This window comes from Lipotes vexillifer, unplaced genomic scaffold (genome assembly GCF_000442215.2).
Source record: "Lipotes vexillifer unplaced genomic scaffold, Lipotes_vexillifer_v1.1 scaffold280, whole genome shotgun sequence".
Classification (NCBI taxonomy): Eukaryota; Metazoa; Chordata; class Mammalia; order Artiodactyla; family Lipotidae; genus Lipotes; species Lipotes vexillifer.
Window position 1 is genome coordinate 2,703,983 of NW_006773895.1, and position 7,990 is coordinate 2,711,972.

A 7,990-nucleotide genomic window follows, 5' to 3' on the forward strand; every position below is an offset into this window, starting at 1 on the left:
AAAGAGTGCCTTTTATAGCATGTAGGAAGAAAGACATGAAATTTCTCCCTTCTTCGGTGGGGAAAAGGTTAAATGCCTGACATGTTTTAAGTGATCCAAGTGTTAGTGGTTAGTGGGGGTAACAGTTTGTGAAAAGTCAAGATAAGAGTTGAGACTGATTTCAGGCTGTGCTAATCTTTCCTACCTGAAGTGAGAAATAAATACCTCATAGGAATGTATGTGGAGATATAATGCCTTTCCCTTCTAGGACACTTGTTTGAGTCAGCAGTTGAATGTGATTACCTTTGGATTCCTGTTTGGGAAAGAGAGAAATGAGTGGGTGGTTTCCTGCAGTTTCTGTGTAGTTAAATAAGTTTTAGAATTGGTATTAATTGGCCCCCTTATAGATGCCTTTAATGAGGAAGCCATTGTAACACCGGTAAATTAACATCTTTAGAGTTCATTGTTACCAAATAAAAGTTAATTGACATTGAAGTCTTATATACATTGTTGTCCCTCTTGTGATTCAACTTAAATGTACCTTTTAAAAAAGGAAATTATGGTTAATAGTTTTTTGGGGGTTTGGGGTTTTTTTTTCATATTGTTTATGTTTGAATACAAGATATTAACAAAAAGACTTAGAATCTGAATTTTGACTTTCTGATCTGGGAGACCTGCCTGGGGAATACTTTAAATGAGGTCTCCACTCCTAGGTAGTTGTATTCATCAGACTAATACCGTGACAGGAAAGGAATAGAATACTTTAGCCGGTATGGCTTGGTGTGAGCCCCTGGGTGGAGGAACGAGACTCATATTTTTGTGTTGTTGCTTTGTTTAACCGCTTTTAAGAACATATGTTCTGAGGTTGGGTGGGTGAGGGGAGGCAATGGAATTTCTGATAACAAGAAGGGTAATAAAAAATAATAATAAAATTGCTAGAAGATTATAGTAAATAATCAGTGTGGAAGTAGAAATAAATTGTTGTACCAGAAGAGATGATGAAATTATTTTCTTACTTATTCTGTGATTATTCTCTAGTTTTTTTTTGTTGTTGTTGTTGTCAGTGAATACTTTACACAGAACTACTTATGAATTTTGATTTGATAGTGCAATATAAATGACTTGAGAAATTGCATTTCCGATAGTAACTTCTTAATGCTAAACTGGTTTTAACTAGTTATTAAAAATAATAAATATTAATATTAAATAAATAATAAATAAATATCAAGTGTTTACTATTTCCTTGAGGGAAGAAAAAGAGGAGTGGTAAAGTTGCTATTCTGGTTTTTGTGATGTTTTTACATGACCAATGACCACAACTCCTGGATGATTTTTAACTCTAGCAGATGGTCAGTCTTTTAAGGGTGCATTTCATAGTTGAGTCCCACTGATTTGGAGACTCTGGTGAAGATGTCATCTTTGTTACATTTATATATATTTTTTTATCTCCTGACATAAAATGTTTTAAATACAATATTTCCTGATAATGTACATAGCTTAAACTTCAAAACTAGAAACTTTAAAACTAACATATATAAAAAGATAAAATTGTGGTGTGTGTGTTTTCTCCCCCTGTATAAAAACATCTTCATCTTGGGTATATTTGACAACTTTTTGTACAAGGAATTAAGGTATAAAATAATGCATAAAATAAAATTAAGCAAAAGGTGATTGCTGACTATGTACCATGCACTGTGTTGGAAACTAAGGATAGAAAAATAAATAAGCTTCACTTCTTTCTATTCAGCCACTCAGCGTTCAGTAGGAGAGGAATATAAGTAAAGAATATGTTGCCTGCTCTGATAGTGGAGCTCATAATTGTTCATGCACTCATTTCATTCCTACACCTATTGTTTTAACATGTCTTTATTTTATGTCCACTATAAAGAGACCACTGTAAACTGACTCTTTATCAGGCTTGGCATTGTAATGGTGGATGATATCTTTCCTCAAGGAGAACTCACTCCCTATGGAAGCTACCCAGACACAAGGATCATTGTCATTTTTTTCACTGTTATATCCCAAGTGTGTGGAAGAGTGCTAGGCACATAGTAGGCGCTCATAAATATTTATTGGAAGAAAGAAAATAGATGACCCAAACCTGAGCTCAGGTTCTTCATTCCCCATTGTTAGGGAAGCTTTGAACTGGATTTTGGAGAATAATTGTTTCCTAAGAGAAAAACGAATAGAACATCCTGTGCAGAGGGCATAGGCACTGAGTAGTAAGGGTAATATTGAGGCTTAATACAAAATTCACTAATATTTAAAAGTAGATCAGAATGAAAGTATTGTATGTTTGTGAACTTTCAAGAAGTTATAGCTAGCTATATGCTGAGACTATTAAAAGCATCTGTCTGTGGCATATATTATTCTTAATAGACATGCTTACCAGGAATTTTTCTTTTAAAGTTCAGTATTAAACTGAGAGTAATTTATAACTTTTAAATTGCTATATTTTAATGGCACTTGTGAATTATTAATCATTGCCAGATAATTTACAGGTTTTTAAGTGGGAGAGATCAATTTCTTTCTAATAAGGAATTTAATCTCCAAATGTTTTGAAGGACTTATAATGCATAATTTCTCCTTAAAATATTGAGAGGCTTTTCAGGAGTAGTCATATTTGAACCTAATAGCTGATGGCATTCTTGCAGTATATTTTTACGTTTTGAGTGCCCAAAGTGTCCAGAATTTTGTTCCTTTTAACAAATCATAGAGGTAAAGTTTTTTCCCTTGCTGTTTATGTAATTGGATTTAATTATGTATTAATTTTTTTTTTTTTTTTTTTTTTTGCGATACGCGGGCCTCTCACTGTTGTGGCCTCTCCCGTTGCGGAGCACAGGCTCCGGACGCGCAGGCTCAGCGGCCATGGCTCACGGGCCTAGCCACTCCGCGGCATGTGGGATCTTCCCGGACCGGGGCACGAACCCGTGTCCCCTGCATCGGCAGGCGGACTCTCAACCACTGCGCCACCAGGGAAGCCCAAATTATGTATTAATTTTTTATCATGTATTTATTTATTAGGAATTTTTGTGTATTCCAATGTAAATCTTAGTATTTTGTGTATAAATTGATCTTACTTGAAACTGTAAACATTCTTCTAAAAATTTTTTTTGTTTGAAGTGCTTCATAATTTAAAATATATCCAAAATAGAAAAAAATGTTTTGTAAACCAGAAAGACACAAGAAGCTAAGGCATGTCACGCATGTATGGTGAGTTGACTATTTTGTAGTTACATGACCTTAAATTGTTTGAACACTTTCTTTTGCAAGAACTTTATATTTTTGTGAGGATTTGATTTGTGTTTCATGCTAACCAAGTTTACTTAACACACAAATTGCTACATTTTCAAGGCCAGGGTGCTGGAAAATGACATTGCATTCCTTTATTTTTTTTGTTCTTGGCATGAACACAAGTTCAAAGGTGAAAGTAGTTTTTTTTACTGTGCACATGCCATAGTTTAGGCTTCTCACATAATACTGACAGGTTAAAGAATTATATGTTAATGAACACAAAACATTAGATATTTTAGAGTTTGATTGATAAAGCTATCTCTTAAAATGGGCTAAGAGTAAAACAACAGAGTGACATTCTGCAAGCTTAAATGGAATGAGTTTTTAACGTACTGCCTTTCAGTATACAAAGGTAAGGTTTTTTTTTTTTTTTTACATCTTTATTGGAGTATAATTGCTTTATAATGGTGTGTTAGTTTCTGCTTTATAACAAAGTGAATCAGTTATACATATACATATGTTCCCATATCTCTTCCCTCTTGCGTCTCCCTCCCTCCCACTCTCACTATCCCACCCCTCCAGGCGGTCACAAAGCACCAGCCGAGCTGATCTCACTGTACTATGCGGCTGCTTCCCACTAGCTATCTACCTTACGTTTGGTAGTGTATATATGTCCATGCGTCTCTCTCTCGCTTTGTCACAGCTCACCCTTCCCCCTCCCCATATCCTCAAGTCCATTCTCTAGTAGGTCTGTGTCTTTATTCCTATCTTACCCCTAGGTTCTTCATGACATGTTTTTTTCTTAAATTCCATATATATGTGTTAGCATACGGTATTTGTCTTTCTCTCTCTGACTTACTTCACTCTGTATGACAGACTCTAGGTCTATCCACCTCATTACAAATAGCTCAATTTCATTTCTTTTTATGGCTGGGTAATATTCCATTATATATATGTGCCCCATCTTCTTTATCCGTTCATCCGATGATGGACACTTAGGTTGCTTCCATCTCCTGGCTATTGTAAATAGAGCTGCAATGAACATTTTGATACATGACTCTTTTTGAATTATGGTTTTCTCAGGGTATATGCCCAGTAGTGGGATTGCTGGGTCATATGGTAGTTCTATTTGTAGTTTTTTAAGGAACCTCCATACTGTTCTCCACAGTGACTGTATCAATTTACATTCCCACCAGGAGTGCAAGAGTGTTCCCTTTTATCCACACCCTCTCCAGCATTTATTGTTTCTAGATGTTTTGATGATGGCCATTCTGACTGGTGTGAGATGATATCTCATTGTAGTTTTGATTTGCATTTCTCTAATGATTAATGATGTTGACCATTCTTTCATGTGTTTGTTGGCAGTCTGTATATCTTCTTGGGAGAAATGTCTATTTGGGTCTTCTGCCCATTTTTGGATTGGGTTGTTTGTTTTTTTGTTATTGAGCTGCATGAGCTGCTTATAAATTTTGGAGATTAATCCTTTGTCAGTTGCTTCATTTGCAAGTATTTTCTCCCATTCTAAGGGTTGTCTTTTGGTCTTGTTTATGGTTTCCTTTGCTGTGCAAAAGCTTTGAAGTTTCATTAGGTCAAAGGTAAGTTTTATTACACATCCTTGATTTTAAAAATTTTGTTATAATAACCTCATGAATATGCAGAGATAAATTGAAAAAGTTGAACTATTAGTGAAATAATTTATCTTTTACGTTTACTCTGAACACTGACTTTTCACCTAAATTAAAATGAAATGGAAATAAGTTTTCTGGAAGCTTCTAAACTAGAGTTCAGGCTGGTGGAAATCATGCCCCCCTCCTTATTAAGTATTTTTCTTATTTCCCTTTTAGGAAGAAATCTTATTAGCATACATAAACAGGAGTAAATCAGAGATTTCATATTCCATCACTGGTAATAGACGATGGTCTGAGTTAATGTTTCTGTAGAGCTTGAAGTCACAGCCTCAGTCCCATAGAGGACCATGATAATCAAAAGGAGTGGTGCTTACTGGGACCATAGCAGGCATGAACAGGGCATACATGGCAGGGTTCAGTTCAAAGTAATTAAGGAAAACAGTACCAGAAAAGTTGAAGTTTTTATATTATAGCTTAAAAAGAAGTCTTTTATTAGAATGTATGACTTTACAGAAATGTCCAAAGAGCAGACTGAGGGAGACAATGTTAGAAAAGCAAAATGTTCCTACAAGAGTTTGAAGTCCACCACAGGCATAAGCTTATAGCAGTATACTATTTATTGCCAGAGTAGCATATTTTCTTGCAAAAATGCTCATAAATGATGTGAAATCCAATGTTAGAATTCCAGTTCTGGTCTTACAAATTCCCATCTCATAGCAGTACATCTGTTTATTAGGAGTTATTCCCTGAATATGAAAGATTTCAGTCCTAAGTCACTGCACCTCTTGACAGGAGGTGTTTATTCCAATCACTAGCCTAAAGCATAGACTTATTGCTTGACATTTTATAGCTTGGGAGAGAAAAAGTGTCTTCAAAGTCATTTTTTCAGAGTGGAGAAAATGGAGCAAAACAGTCCATTTTACTCTAAGCACCACTATTTGGCAGTGTTCACATTTGCACAGCACAAAGCTGCAATATTGATTTTTTGCTCACAGAGCCTCCCACAAGTTTTTTCTTCGATTATCAGATGGATTGGATTACACTTTGCTTGTTGGGATGCCTTTCTTTTTTTTTTTCTTTGTTGAAATAGAAATATATTGAAAGTACAGCTTAGAATAAATGTCATAGTAATAGTGTGATTAAAGAGCTTTAATTTGGGCATTTCTTTATGTTGATTATGTTGACTGAGCAATTTCATCGACTACTTGACCATCAGACAGCTATTTCCTTTCTTGTCCTTGTTCCTCGAGGACTAGAGGCACCCAGTACACCCTAACTATGTTCTGTACAACAGGGGTCCCCAATCTGCTGCTAAGTGTCATCATCATTTGGAGAGGCATTAAAGTAACATTGAAAAACACGAGTTTGGGAGCTGAAGTATTAGGTTTCAAACCTTGATTTCATTCTTATTGGATGTGTGATTTTGGAAAGCATAACTTTTCTGTGCCTCAATTTCTTCCTTTGTAAAATAGTGATAATAATGATACGTATCTCATATGGTTGTTATGAGGATTTGTAGTCAGTATATATTTGTAAAGTCCTCAGAGGGACTTCTAGTGATGATGGGGTGGAGAGGATGGCAAATCTTCTTCCCCCAAACAAGTATAAAACTGAACAAAATTGTCAACAACTACCATTTTAGGGCTCTGGAAATTAACCAGAGCCAAATAAGAAATTGGGAACGATTTCTTTAAAAAAAAAAAAAAAAAAAAAAGCTGATGGAACTTTTGGTACACACAGTTCAAGTTTAAAGCCTTCTAGCTTGGGGCTGCTTCTCCCTGCACCCTGAACTCTTTGTGGTTAGTTTAATCAGAGCAAGGCTGGCCTTGAAAATCTGTGACTGAGCTGCCAGGGAGAGTTGGCTTGATTTAGAGTAGAGTGTGGAAACCTATGCCCAGCAGTGTTGTCAGTAAAAGTAGTAAACACTGTGGAAAACAGATGGGGAAGACCCCTAGCTCTTGCTAACCTGAGGTTGTGGTCCCAGGTGGGGAGACTGAGTGCCAGTCTGAAACATAACCAGGAAACCTTGGAAATGAAAGAGCCAAACGTTCTCTGCGTTCTTGACTGACTGAGAAGCTACACACAGAGCAGAGGAGATGCGAGGGGACGTGGCAGAAAGTAAATAACCAAGGCTGACTTGAAAACTGCTTGAGGTCAATCAGCAGAGGGTGGAGACCTTATTGTGGGTTCATGGTTTTTGTGCAAAGTCTTTGCTCAGTCATTGGCTGATCACTAAGCTATGCAGAGACAGGTGTGATCCCTAGGAAGTCAAGCTAGAAAATAAAAATAAGAATTAAAATAACAATGACAACAATGAACAGAGACACACAGCAGCTGCAAAGTACAGGGGAAGACAGAGTCAGCAGATTAAATTCAGTCAGAATGCTAAAAAGAAAATATCACAACAGCAACAATTCTCAGGGGAAAGGAATCTAGAGTAGCTAACAGTGTATTATTTTAAATGTCTAGTTTTCAACAACAACAAAAAATTTGCAAGCTAATGCAGAGAAACAGGAAAGTTGACCCATACTTAGGAGAAAAAACATTCAATAGAAACTGCCTCTGTTGTGGGCCTGGATGTTAGATTTAGCAGATAAATATTTCAGAGTGGCCATTATGAATATGTTCAAAGATTAAAGTAAAACTATATTAGAGAATTAAGAGGAAATATGATGACGACTTAACAAATATTAATAGAGAAAACCTATTTTAAAGGACCTTGGAGAAATTCTTGGCATGTCTTAGTTATTGTATCAGTGTGTTGCAAATAAATAAATTTTCTTCCCCAAATACAGATATCCTACCTTCATCTGAACCCAGATATTCTGATTCAGTAGGGCTGGATTCGGGCTTGCAGATATGTCTTTTAAAAAATATTACTAGATGACTCTGATGCAAAGTCATATTGGAGTCAGTCATATACTCTTAGCCAGTGATTTTTAAAAAAGTCCTGGGGCTTCCCTGGTGGTGCAGTGATTGAGAGCCTGCCTGCCAATGCAGGGGACACGGGTTCGTGCCCCGGTCCGCGAAGATCCCACATGCCGCGGAGCGTCTGGGCCCGTGAGCCATGGCCGCTGAGCCTGCGCGTCCGGAGCCTGTGCTCCGCAGCAGGAGAGGCCACAGCAGTGAGAGGCCCGCGTACCGCAAAA

The 7,990-nt window shown here is 36.8% G+C and overlaps 1 protein-coding gene across 1 annotated transcript in view; it reads left to right on the forward strand.

The window, feature by feature from the left end:
* Positions 1-7,990, forward strand: part of ADGRL2 (adhesion G protein-coupled receptor L2) — a 147,078-nt gene that overhangs the window by 54,281 nt on the left and 84,807 nt on the right. The gene's annotated exons all lie outside the window — the stretch shown is intronic.